Raw genomic sequence first — 9,800 nt, forward strand, 5'->3', positions numbered from 1 at the left:
ATGTTTTAAATTTAATTTTCTTACATACTGCACCTTTAAAAGAAGAGCTGGACATTTTGGGAAACTTAATTTAAAGTTTATTCGCTCTCTAATCAAGAGTTAGATGAGAAGATTGATACCACTCTCATGTTTGTGCAGCTAGCTTGGCTCTGCCCAAAGTTACAGAAAACAAAACACTAGCACTGCATTGTATGGTTGTGAAATAATATGGTAAATTAAAGGTTATCGCTGAGATGATTATCATCTGATTTCATTGGGCGTAACAGACACGTACACAAGAGCTCAAGTGCTCAGACACGATTTATAATCCCGTCCAACTCAGCAGGCCTCGACCCAGTCCCACCAAACCCAGAGCTACAAGCTGAAACTAGCCAAATGAATGACAGATGAAGTCAAAACCCAGAGAGAGACAAGAAAATCCAAGATAATAAAATGAAGCCCATTTGCGCGCAAACACACACACATTCTCTAACAAAGGAAAAACAGCGGAGTCCAAGACTCAAGTCAATTTGCAGTGTGCTGGGAGAGCGGAGCCACATGTTTTTGATAAGTCCTCTAGCAGAGCAGGGTGAGGTAATGATGAAGTCATCTCTGTCCTCTGGACAGGTTCAAATTCACTGGGCCGAGTGTGTTTTTAAATGGCCTCAGGCTCACTAACACACTCACACTTTATTTTTTTCTTTGAGGGGTGCTACGCAGTAGAAAACTATTTATTTAATGTTGCAGTTGGTATCAAGACCTGATAATAACCAAAGGAGCTGCAACATGTGCGCGCCTCATCTTCTTCTAAACACCTGTCACCCTACTCCTCGTTCTTCAGTTCCTGTTTCACCAAAAGATTTCTAAGCAATCAAGTCTCACTATGGACACGCCTCATTAACAGTCCCTACAGTCTGCGCCCACTCAACCGGTCACTGCCGCTCTGTTATTAATCTAGCCATGACTCCACCCCCCAGCCACAGTGGACGCTGTACTTCCTGTGTCTCGGCATGGATCTTAAAGATGAGCGGAGCTTGATTGTGCCTCGGGTTATAATGAAACTATTCATTAGAGCAGAGAAAATAAACAAGAGGGAAGAGCTCAGACAGGGAGGCTGCAGATGTGTTGAGACAGCTCAGTGCTATCTAAATGTTATTCTGCGAGTACAGAAAAGGTCAACACTTTATACGATGTGGCCATAGAAAATACTGAATCCTGATTGGCTGGTGCATGTGTTTGATAGAGATGCATGGCACTGATGTCCTCACTGCTGGTCTAAAAACATACAAATATTCAAACAATAACACATAATAATATATGTTTATCTCACAGTTTTGTAGTTTTGTAGTGTCTTGTAAGCTCACGTGGGAAGAGCAACTAAACTGCGAGACATCTAGATATTTGGGTATCAATATGGAGGCTGGCTTTAAAGGGGAGTGCTGCAGCACCGTATTCCCCCTCTGTCTGAGACGCTCTGTTTTAGCTCCTGTCTCTTTAAGGCCGCCCTCCTGAATATCCAGTCTACTCTGATTGGTCAGCTCCCACATGCCTGAGCCAGCACTGCTCACCGTCCCCGTTCGGCTCTGTCATGTTTTCAGCTTCCAGTTAACTTTAATGCTACTGTGTATGAAGGCATAAATTATGCAAGCGTGTGACATGGTGATGTAATGATGTCAAGAAGACACAGAATTAAAGGCGGGGCTACTGACGAGGCATTTCAGAAGCAGCGTTTTTTGTGGGAGAGAGGAGCTCCCGTTGCCATAGACTTTGGACTTCTTAACTTTTTGAGATCTTTTACATGCACCAGAACCTATACAACACACTGAAGGAAAGGAAAAAACCAAAAAGCATATCATGTCTCACTTGATTATTGTGCTTTGCAGAATATCATTTATGGAGAAAATGGAGTTTGAGCCGTTCAATGGGGACAAGACGTGTACAAATCTACACCAGCTGTTTAGGGGACTAATGCCTATTTTTAGGCAGTGTAAAGAGGACATTATCATCAACCGCTTGGTAAAGGCTAGGTAAAATCCCTCTTCTTTACTCATCCCCCCCCACCCCCGTCTCGCCTCCTTCGCGTCCCAGGTGACTGCAATATTCATGAGGACCTTGTGAAACACTCACAGCAATCCAAGAGAGAAAATGGAGTTCACATCAAAGAGGACATGCGGAGGTGGAGGGAAAATAAATATGGAGAATGTTTGCATTTTTTATCAGTTCCGTCATTGGCTCTGGGTTAAATAGCTCACTTATAGAAAGTCCCTGAAGGGTTTTGAATGAGGCCCCCCTTCTATCTGAGTGAATCAGAGAGTGAGGGGAATACCGTTTTAGATTTCACGTCCATATGGTGAACATTCAAAGGTTTTCAGAAAGCTCAGGGGAACAAAATATAGGAAGGGAAAAAGGCACAAGAATTGAGAAATCAAGTATGTCAGACTACAGGCCTTTTGGAGACAATTATCATATTTGTCTGAGCTAAGTTCCAACGGCCACGCTTTGGTGTGGGAATGGATATCCTCCTCAGAGAGTCATTACAGGTTGAGAACAGAGCCAGAGGTGTAGTGGGGGGTGCTCGCGGGTAACATGCGATTTTTTGAGGGGGAGAGAGTTGGGGGGTGTTGTGCAGACTTTTGATCTGCAGAACGTGGAGTCGGATTCAACAAATGATGAAAAGAGGAAGCAAGAAGATAGAAGGAGCTGCATGCTAGAAAACAGTAAAGCAGCTGTTGGCCATTTAACAGTTCATGTTTTTTTGTTTTTCTGCAGATGATCACAGAAATACTAATATTAAGCACTGTTTGCTCAACTGTTGTTTGTTGACATCAATGTGTAACCAGGCACAGCATGTACTGATGACCTAAACTAGAAGTGAAAGGTTTCCATTAAAAGCCTGGGACTACTCACTGATTCATGAATAATTGCCAATAACCAGGCTTGGGGAGCAACAGAATACATGAAAGAGGATTACCTAATTAGGATACAAATAAATGGTCACTGTTTTCTGTCAAAGTAACAGGAAGAAATAGATGACAGATACATACAGTGTGTAGTCTTAGAGAATACACATTTGTCATTGAAATCAAATAAAAGTCATTTTATTGACATTTCTTTTCTCTCTCTTCTCTTTTTTCACTAGTTTTTATTTGCATATCATTTGTATTGAGGTAATCCAAAAGTAATGGAAAGTAATCAAGCTATTTTACTGTAATATTATGATACTGGGATTATGTTACTGACTACATTTTTTAACAGGTAATTGGTGACTGTATAAGAAAACAAAATAAGGTAGCTCTCCCAATCCTGCCACTAACTTAGCAACAGAAAGAAAAAAAATGACCTGTCTCATGGAGAGGTTTGCACATGAATAAACTGAAACTGTAAATTAAACTGAAGATAATGCAACTGAACCTAAATGAAGAGTAAAACTTAGTGTCATATGCTCCTCATGATGTTTTTCTTTGGGTAAAAACTTGTTCAAATAAGTGTTCAACATGTGTGTGAGACTTCGTGATGTCTTACTTTACTACGACTTGGTGGTAGTACTGAAGCCTGACCGATACAGAACTTTTGGGCCCAATACTGATACTAGGGAGTAAAAACAATCAGATATTGACACTGTTTATCAGCCGATATTACATATAAACAATATATACTGTACATTTTTTGCAATGGTCCCCCTGTTGTTTTCAAACACTTGTGACCAAGATATGTAATGGATGATATTTTACAGCTTAACAATAAATTCCCAGTGACATTTACTGTTTCAGTGCATATCATTGTGGGAGAAAGCATCTATTTCTGTATTATGTCCTGTAAAGAAAAAAAGAGAATTCTGTTCAATTCTGTTCTTGTGCTGCTGCAACACCTGAATTCCCCTTTTAAGAATCAACAAAAGCTTATCTCTCATCTTGTCACTTGAATACCACAAAAAAGAAAAACAGAACACAACTATAAAGCAAATTAAACTCTTAAATGCTCTATTAAAACAGCGTCCTTTTTTCTATTTGTACATAAAGTGGGATGTGAGTATTGGAGTGAATCCCTATCAGCTGCAGGAGGTGCTGACCCTGACCTTTGACCATAACAGGAGCACTGCAACGCCTAGTTGTGTCTTAAAGAGCTTTGTTTTCCCTCCAACATTAAACATACATGAAAATATCTCAGCTATTAATACAGAATGAATGCAAGAAAATGCTCTGCAGATCTGCTACTTTAATGAGATATTACTGTGTGACTCTCACTGATTTCACCAAATCAATGCTGGTGAGAGCAAAGAGAGAGAGTCCCCGTGATATCAAGCACAACATACAGCTATTTATACTGAAAGTACACAATAGTGCAGCTGTTTGAATGCCCCAGATAACTGCTGCTGGACAAACTGTTCCTAAACATGGTTATAATACCTCAGTAAAGGGTTACCAAGCAGTTGTGGTCACAGAGTCAGCATGTGGCCCATAAACATGTAAACAGTAAACAAGCAAAACACGAAACAACACATATCCACGCAAAATGTTGACTTAAATGTGACGACACGTGTACTAAGTCATCCAAATACCTCCTGTGAGGATCACCGGGTCCCAGGTTAGCAGCCTGACAGTCGAGCTGCAGAAACACAAGCGTCCCCGGACCTTTTCTGCCTCGGATTCACTGTTTGAATTCAATGGTTCCGCTCAAGCGCGACGAGTCGGAGCACTTTCACTGACGTCCGACCAACACGATGGTGTTGACCGGCCCCCTGCGGCCGGAGCAGGCAGCACACATGTTGTGTAGATCTAGTGAGCCGGCGAAAGCGCAAACACCGGCTCACTATGTGGCAGGAAGTGGAATTTCATTCACCGAGACGTGTGACGCACTTTTTGGCAAATCCCTTGCTTGAGACGGAGCGCACGTGACTGAGGCGGGCTGCTGCTGGTGTGTATTATTTATGTTTGGCCCAGTTCAGACGTGCTAAGCTAGCTCACCAGACCTAGCGATGAATATATTTCATGCTAAAGGCTTTAAACATATAAAAGTATATTAAAGTATACGTTGGACAAAAACACGTGGGTTCCTGTTGACATTCAGAAACGTTTTCACAGTATTCTCTGCAAGTATATCAGAAAATAAAGCTTACCTTGTTGCAGTGACGGTCATACATGCTCTCTGCCACAATTGTGCCTCAAGTTTTCACTCATATTGTCACGTGATGATGAATTTCTTTGTGCAAAGAATGAATCATTTGAGGCTCAGGCAGCATCTGGTTGCATCCGTGTTTACAGTAAGTCTGACTCATGCATCTGCTCATAAATATGCAACACTGCCTCCATCTAGTGGCCATAATCGTGATTGCTTACCAAAACATCACCACGAGAGTACAGTCTCTTATTTTCTAAATAAGTACCTTGAACAAATAAATGTGTGTGTCAGAACTTTTTATGATTGAACACAGAAAAAAACGAAAATAATTGTTTTGGGCCCCAAACAAGATTAAAGCCCAAGTTGCAGGTTGGAGACCCCAGTATATCAGTGTGTAGAGAAATTATGTAGAAATCGTAAGAAATGTAGAGTTTAAAAAAATATATATTCACATCTAAACACTACAATGACTTCTGCAGTCGTTTTTGTGACAGAATCTTTGTTTGCACATCTATAAAATACAAACCGGATGTGGCGTAAGATAAGGGAGACTGGCCGAGTTTAGCAATAACAAGTGATTGGATCTCAGTGCCTGTTTTGACAGTGAAGAGGTTGTAAACAAATGACAGACTTATAGTTGTGAGCCTGTAGGTGTCCAAATGACCAGGACCAGACAAGGATTCAAAATATAATGAAATGATGAATGAATCTGAGTTGAGGAGTGAGGAGACACAGTGGAGAAGATGATTGACCAGTTTATACAAGATTCAAGATATGTTTATTGGTCATATGCAGGTTAGCACAGGGTCAACGGTGCAATGAAATGTTTTGGACGAGAATAGACCAGTCAACTACGCAGTTAGAGTACTCAGTAAGATAGAATAAGATGAATAATATAAAAAATACAGCCCTATACCCTATTTACATTATAAACATCAATATTAAAAATAAAAATATTAAAAAGAAGATTAAAAAGAATAAAGTAGTGCATTGTAAAAAGGACCCAAAAGTCATACTTTAGATATCGTGTTAAAATATTAGTGGTAAAAGTGAAAGTCCGCCATATCAGCAGTATTTGAGTAAAAGTCCTTAAGTATACTTGTAGTATTAAAAGTATGAGTAAAAGCAAATTAAACATAAATTATCATGTATGTATAAAACTGTATAGTTGGCGTTGAGTTGACGTTGGCATTATCAGATCAGTATCAGTATCAAAATCCTCACTAACACCAACTCATTACACCGGCCCTTCACTGCACTGGCTTCTTGTGTGTCAACGGATACATTTTAAAATCCTATTACTCATGTATAAAGTGCCAAGTGGTTTCGATCCTAAATATATCTCTGATTTACTTGCACGCAACAAAGCATCCACACCCCTCACGTCATCTTGGACAGGTTTAATCCGTGTTTCAAGGAAAACAAAACTAAGCGAGGTGAAGCAGCTTTTAGTTTCTCTGCTCTCCACTTGTATAACAAGCTTCCTGAATAGCTTAAAACATTACTGTTTACTGTGGCTTTCCAATAAACTCCTTTTTAAATCTGTAACTAATTATTTGCTTGTTTATATTTTCATTATTTTAATGTTCTCTTGATATCTTACCTTAAATGTATTTCTATGCCCTTGGAAAAAACGTTGAATTGCATTGTGTCTATATGATGCTTTATAAATAAACTTGCCTTGCCCCAGTTTACAAGCTGGGGATGAGACACCAGTACACCACAGCAAGAGGCTTTTTGTTTATGTATAAGTTTGATTGGCTGCATTAAGCAGTGAACATGGGAGAAGTTAAGAATCGGCTAGTAATGAAACATCAGTCACAACATACAATAAGGTATAGCACCCGTTGTGCTGAGGTTGATGGCTGGTGGTGGCAGTAGTCCGCAGGGAGCGTGAGGGTTTGTATGAATGAAGGAGATCTGTGAGATAAGCAGGGGACAGAGGAGAGCCTCGGATGTTAATAGTTAGTCGGAAAAGCTGTTTGTCTCCACGTGTCTCAGATATAAATATAAAGTGTACATGATCAGGTGGAATTTGACTCTTGTAAAGCAGGTTTGTTCTTACAGCTGTCAGTAAAACAAATCGTGTTCAAGTAAATCCGAGGCCTAGCCAGCCAATTTCACATTCCAACTGTTCGTGTACATGTTTGACTTTGACATTAAGGTGAACAGTTGTTAGACTATTACACTGAAAGGGACTAAATGTAGGTAGGTCCTTATATTGTGTATTATAATGTTAAAAGCATCACACCGACTCATTTCACATTCTTATATGTGACGTTTTATGGTCTCGTGTTGTCAAAAATGTCACAAGCCGCAAACATTCACAGATGAGTTAGGCTAATGTTTTAAAATTGCAGTCACGTTAAGTTCAGTCTTGTTCGCCGACTTCCACTATCCCTGAAGTAGGGACAGGCGACCTAATGAAATGCACCTAAAGCTTGAGTAAACTTGTGTATTTCTCTGGGTTTGAACATTGTTGGAAACATTTGAGATGATGCAAGTACACAACTCAACAAAATATATAACAAAGGTCTAGTCGCTTTTCAGACATTTTAATGTAGAATTCCTACATATTATGTCTTTAATGTGCATAGAATAAGTAACAATAACACAACGTGTACATCAGGTATAAACATATTACATTGTGATTTTAAAAAACACATATAATACAGTTAGATAAGTCAGTTATTCCCTGCACTTGTCCAGAGTGATATATTCTAGAAAATATATTCAAAACATTCAATGCTGCACGCACACTACAGGTTAGGGTTGTCACGATACTAAAATTTTCAACTCGATACTGATACTCAGGAAAATATTCGATACTCGATACCATTTTCGATACCACAAGGATAAAAAAAAGACCACAAAATTTAAAAGAAATATTATATGATATTAATATTTTAATATTATATTAACAAGAAAAATGCAAAAATAACCTCTGTTACAACATGTAACAATTAACAGAACCACACGTTAAATATTCTGGGGACTTGGCATCATATTTTCGTTGTTGGTCAAAGAGATGGTAGAGTCGGCTGTGTGTGCTGCTGTTTGGTTGCAGTTCGACTTTTCTCTGCTTCATTCTGGGACTTTAACAGAGAAAATGTATACTTTTGAAAATGAGTATCATATCCGGATACAACATTTTAGTATCGATACTTTTTTGAATTTCGATACTTTTGACAACCCTACTACAGGTATGTAATTATCAGCAGACATGATCAGGTGAGAGCCTTGAGAACCTGTCCAACTGGAAGAAACACAACGAAGACAGACATACAGTCTGCACATGTCATTTTATTATCACTCTATCACTGACAGTGCCCTCTGATGTGAAATTTTTCTGTTCTTGACACGTACTTTATTTGGGCTAGATTCAAAAACAAAAGTTATACGTGAGAAGAGCACCAGTTAAATTCAACCCCACCCAACTGGTTAATCCAAACAACTTCAAGCCAAGAAAAACTTTCACCATTGTCTCACTTGGCACAGGTCTGACAGAAGCATCTCTCCTTTTGTTTCCATTTGATATTCATGCATTTTTGTGAACCTCTTGGAAATATGATTTACCACCAACAAGGAAACAGAAGGAAGAAAGACTCAAGGCTGATGCTCACTGCACGAAGGTCTTGTGACAACCTGAATGAGCTAGGACTGAAATAATTAGGGGGGTTAGCTGCTCCTCTTCCTCGTGACTCTTCAAGAAGTGCAAATCGGATAAAGTGCAGGATGTATGGAAACTATCTACAGACAGTGTGCGCGTGTGTGTGTGTGTAGTGCGTTCACTCAAGTACTGTACTTAAGTACAATTTTGAAGTACTTGTACTCTACTTCCAAACATATACTCATTTATGCTGCACTGTATTTATCATGATGTTACTGGCTAGGTTTCAGATAAAGTAAACTTGACGAAAATTCAGTATCTACTTTTACTTTTGATACTTCAAGTACATTTTGCTGGTAACACATCTGTGCTTTGACTGAGGTAGCATTTAGATTGAAGGGCTTTTATTTGTAATAGAGTATTTTCACTTTGCGAGTATTGGTATTTTTACGTTTTTAAAGGATCTGCGTACGGTACTGTACTTCATTCATTTAAAGGAGCTCTAGGGAACAATTTGTAGCAGTTTACATGTATTAATCACTTTATTTATTGGCCATACGTGAGAGGATTGTAACATGACATGAAAAATGAGACCTTCCCCGTCTCTCGGTTGCCTGTACAAGTCTGTGGATGATCTGTTTAAGTTGTTTAATGCTTGATGGACTGTGGATTCCTTTGTGAAGGACTCGGGTCAGATTTTCTGCAACAGTCTGCCTCGTCTCAGTGCCTCCCTCCGCTCTGCTAACAGAGAACAACGGTAGCTAACGTTAGTTTAGAAATGGAGTATGCTAACATAAACGTACCACTCTGGCTTCCGGCAGAAGACAGAAGTTTCACAGAGCCCCTTTAAAGCTCCAATTTGTAAGTTAGTTGATTGTTGAGCCACATTTAACTCATCAAAAGCAGATGCTTTCGGTTGGTAGGTCGGGCCGGTGGCCGTTTACGATGAGTTGGGAATGTGACTGAACAATCATCTATCTCACCAATTAGACCTTTAAAGGGGCTCTATTGTTCTGTAGTTGTTTCTCTCATGTGAAAATCTTTTCAATTTCCTCATCAAACAACACCAACTATATATAAACCTGCTGTCATG

General features: G+C 39.4%; 1 protein-coding gene across 2 annotated transcripts in view; it reads right to left on the minus strand.

Annotated features, from left to right (window-relative positions):
- add3a (adducin 3 (gamma) a) overlaps positions 1-5,113 on the minus strand; it is a 112,311-nt gene extending 107,198 nt beyond the window's left edge. The window contains exon 1 of one of the 2 annotated variants that reach the window (XM_084366895.1): positions 5,096-5,113. The gene's annotated coding sequence lies outside the window, so the exon portion shown is untranslated. Of the gene's footprint in view, positions 1-4,537; positions 4,640-5,095 lie in introns of those variants that run through there. The other variant, XM_084366894.1, reaches the window with a different exon arrangement.
- Positions 5,114-9,800: the final 4,687 nt, after the last annotated feature.

The sequence above is a fragment of the Pagrus pagrus genome (genome assembly GCF_965226575.1).
Source record: "Pagrus pagrus genome assembly, chromosome: 2".
NCBI lineage: Eukaryota > Metazoa > Chordata > Actinopteri > Spariformes > Sparidae > Pagrus > Pagrus pagrus.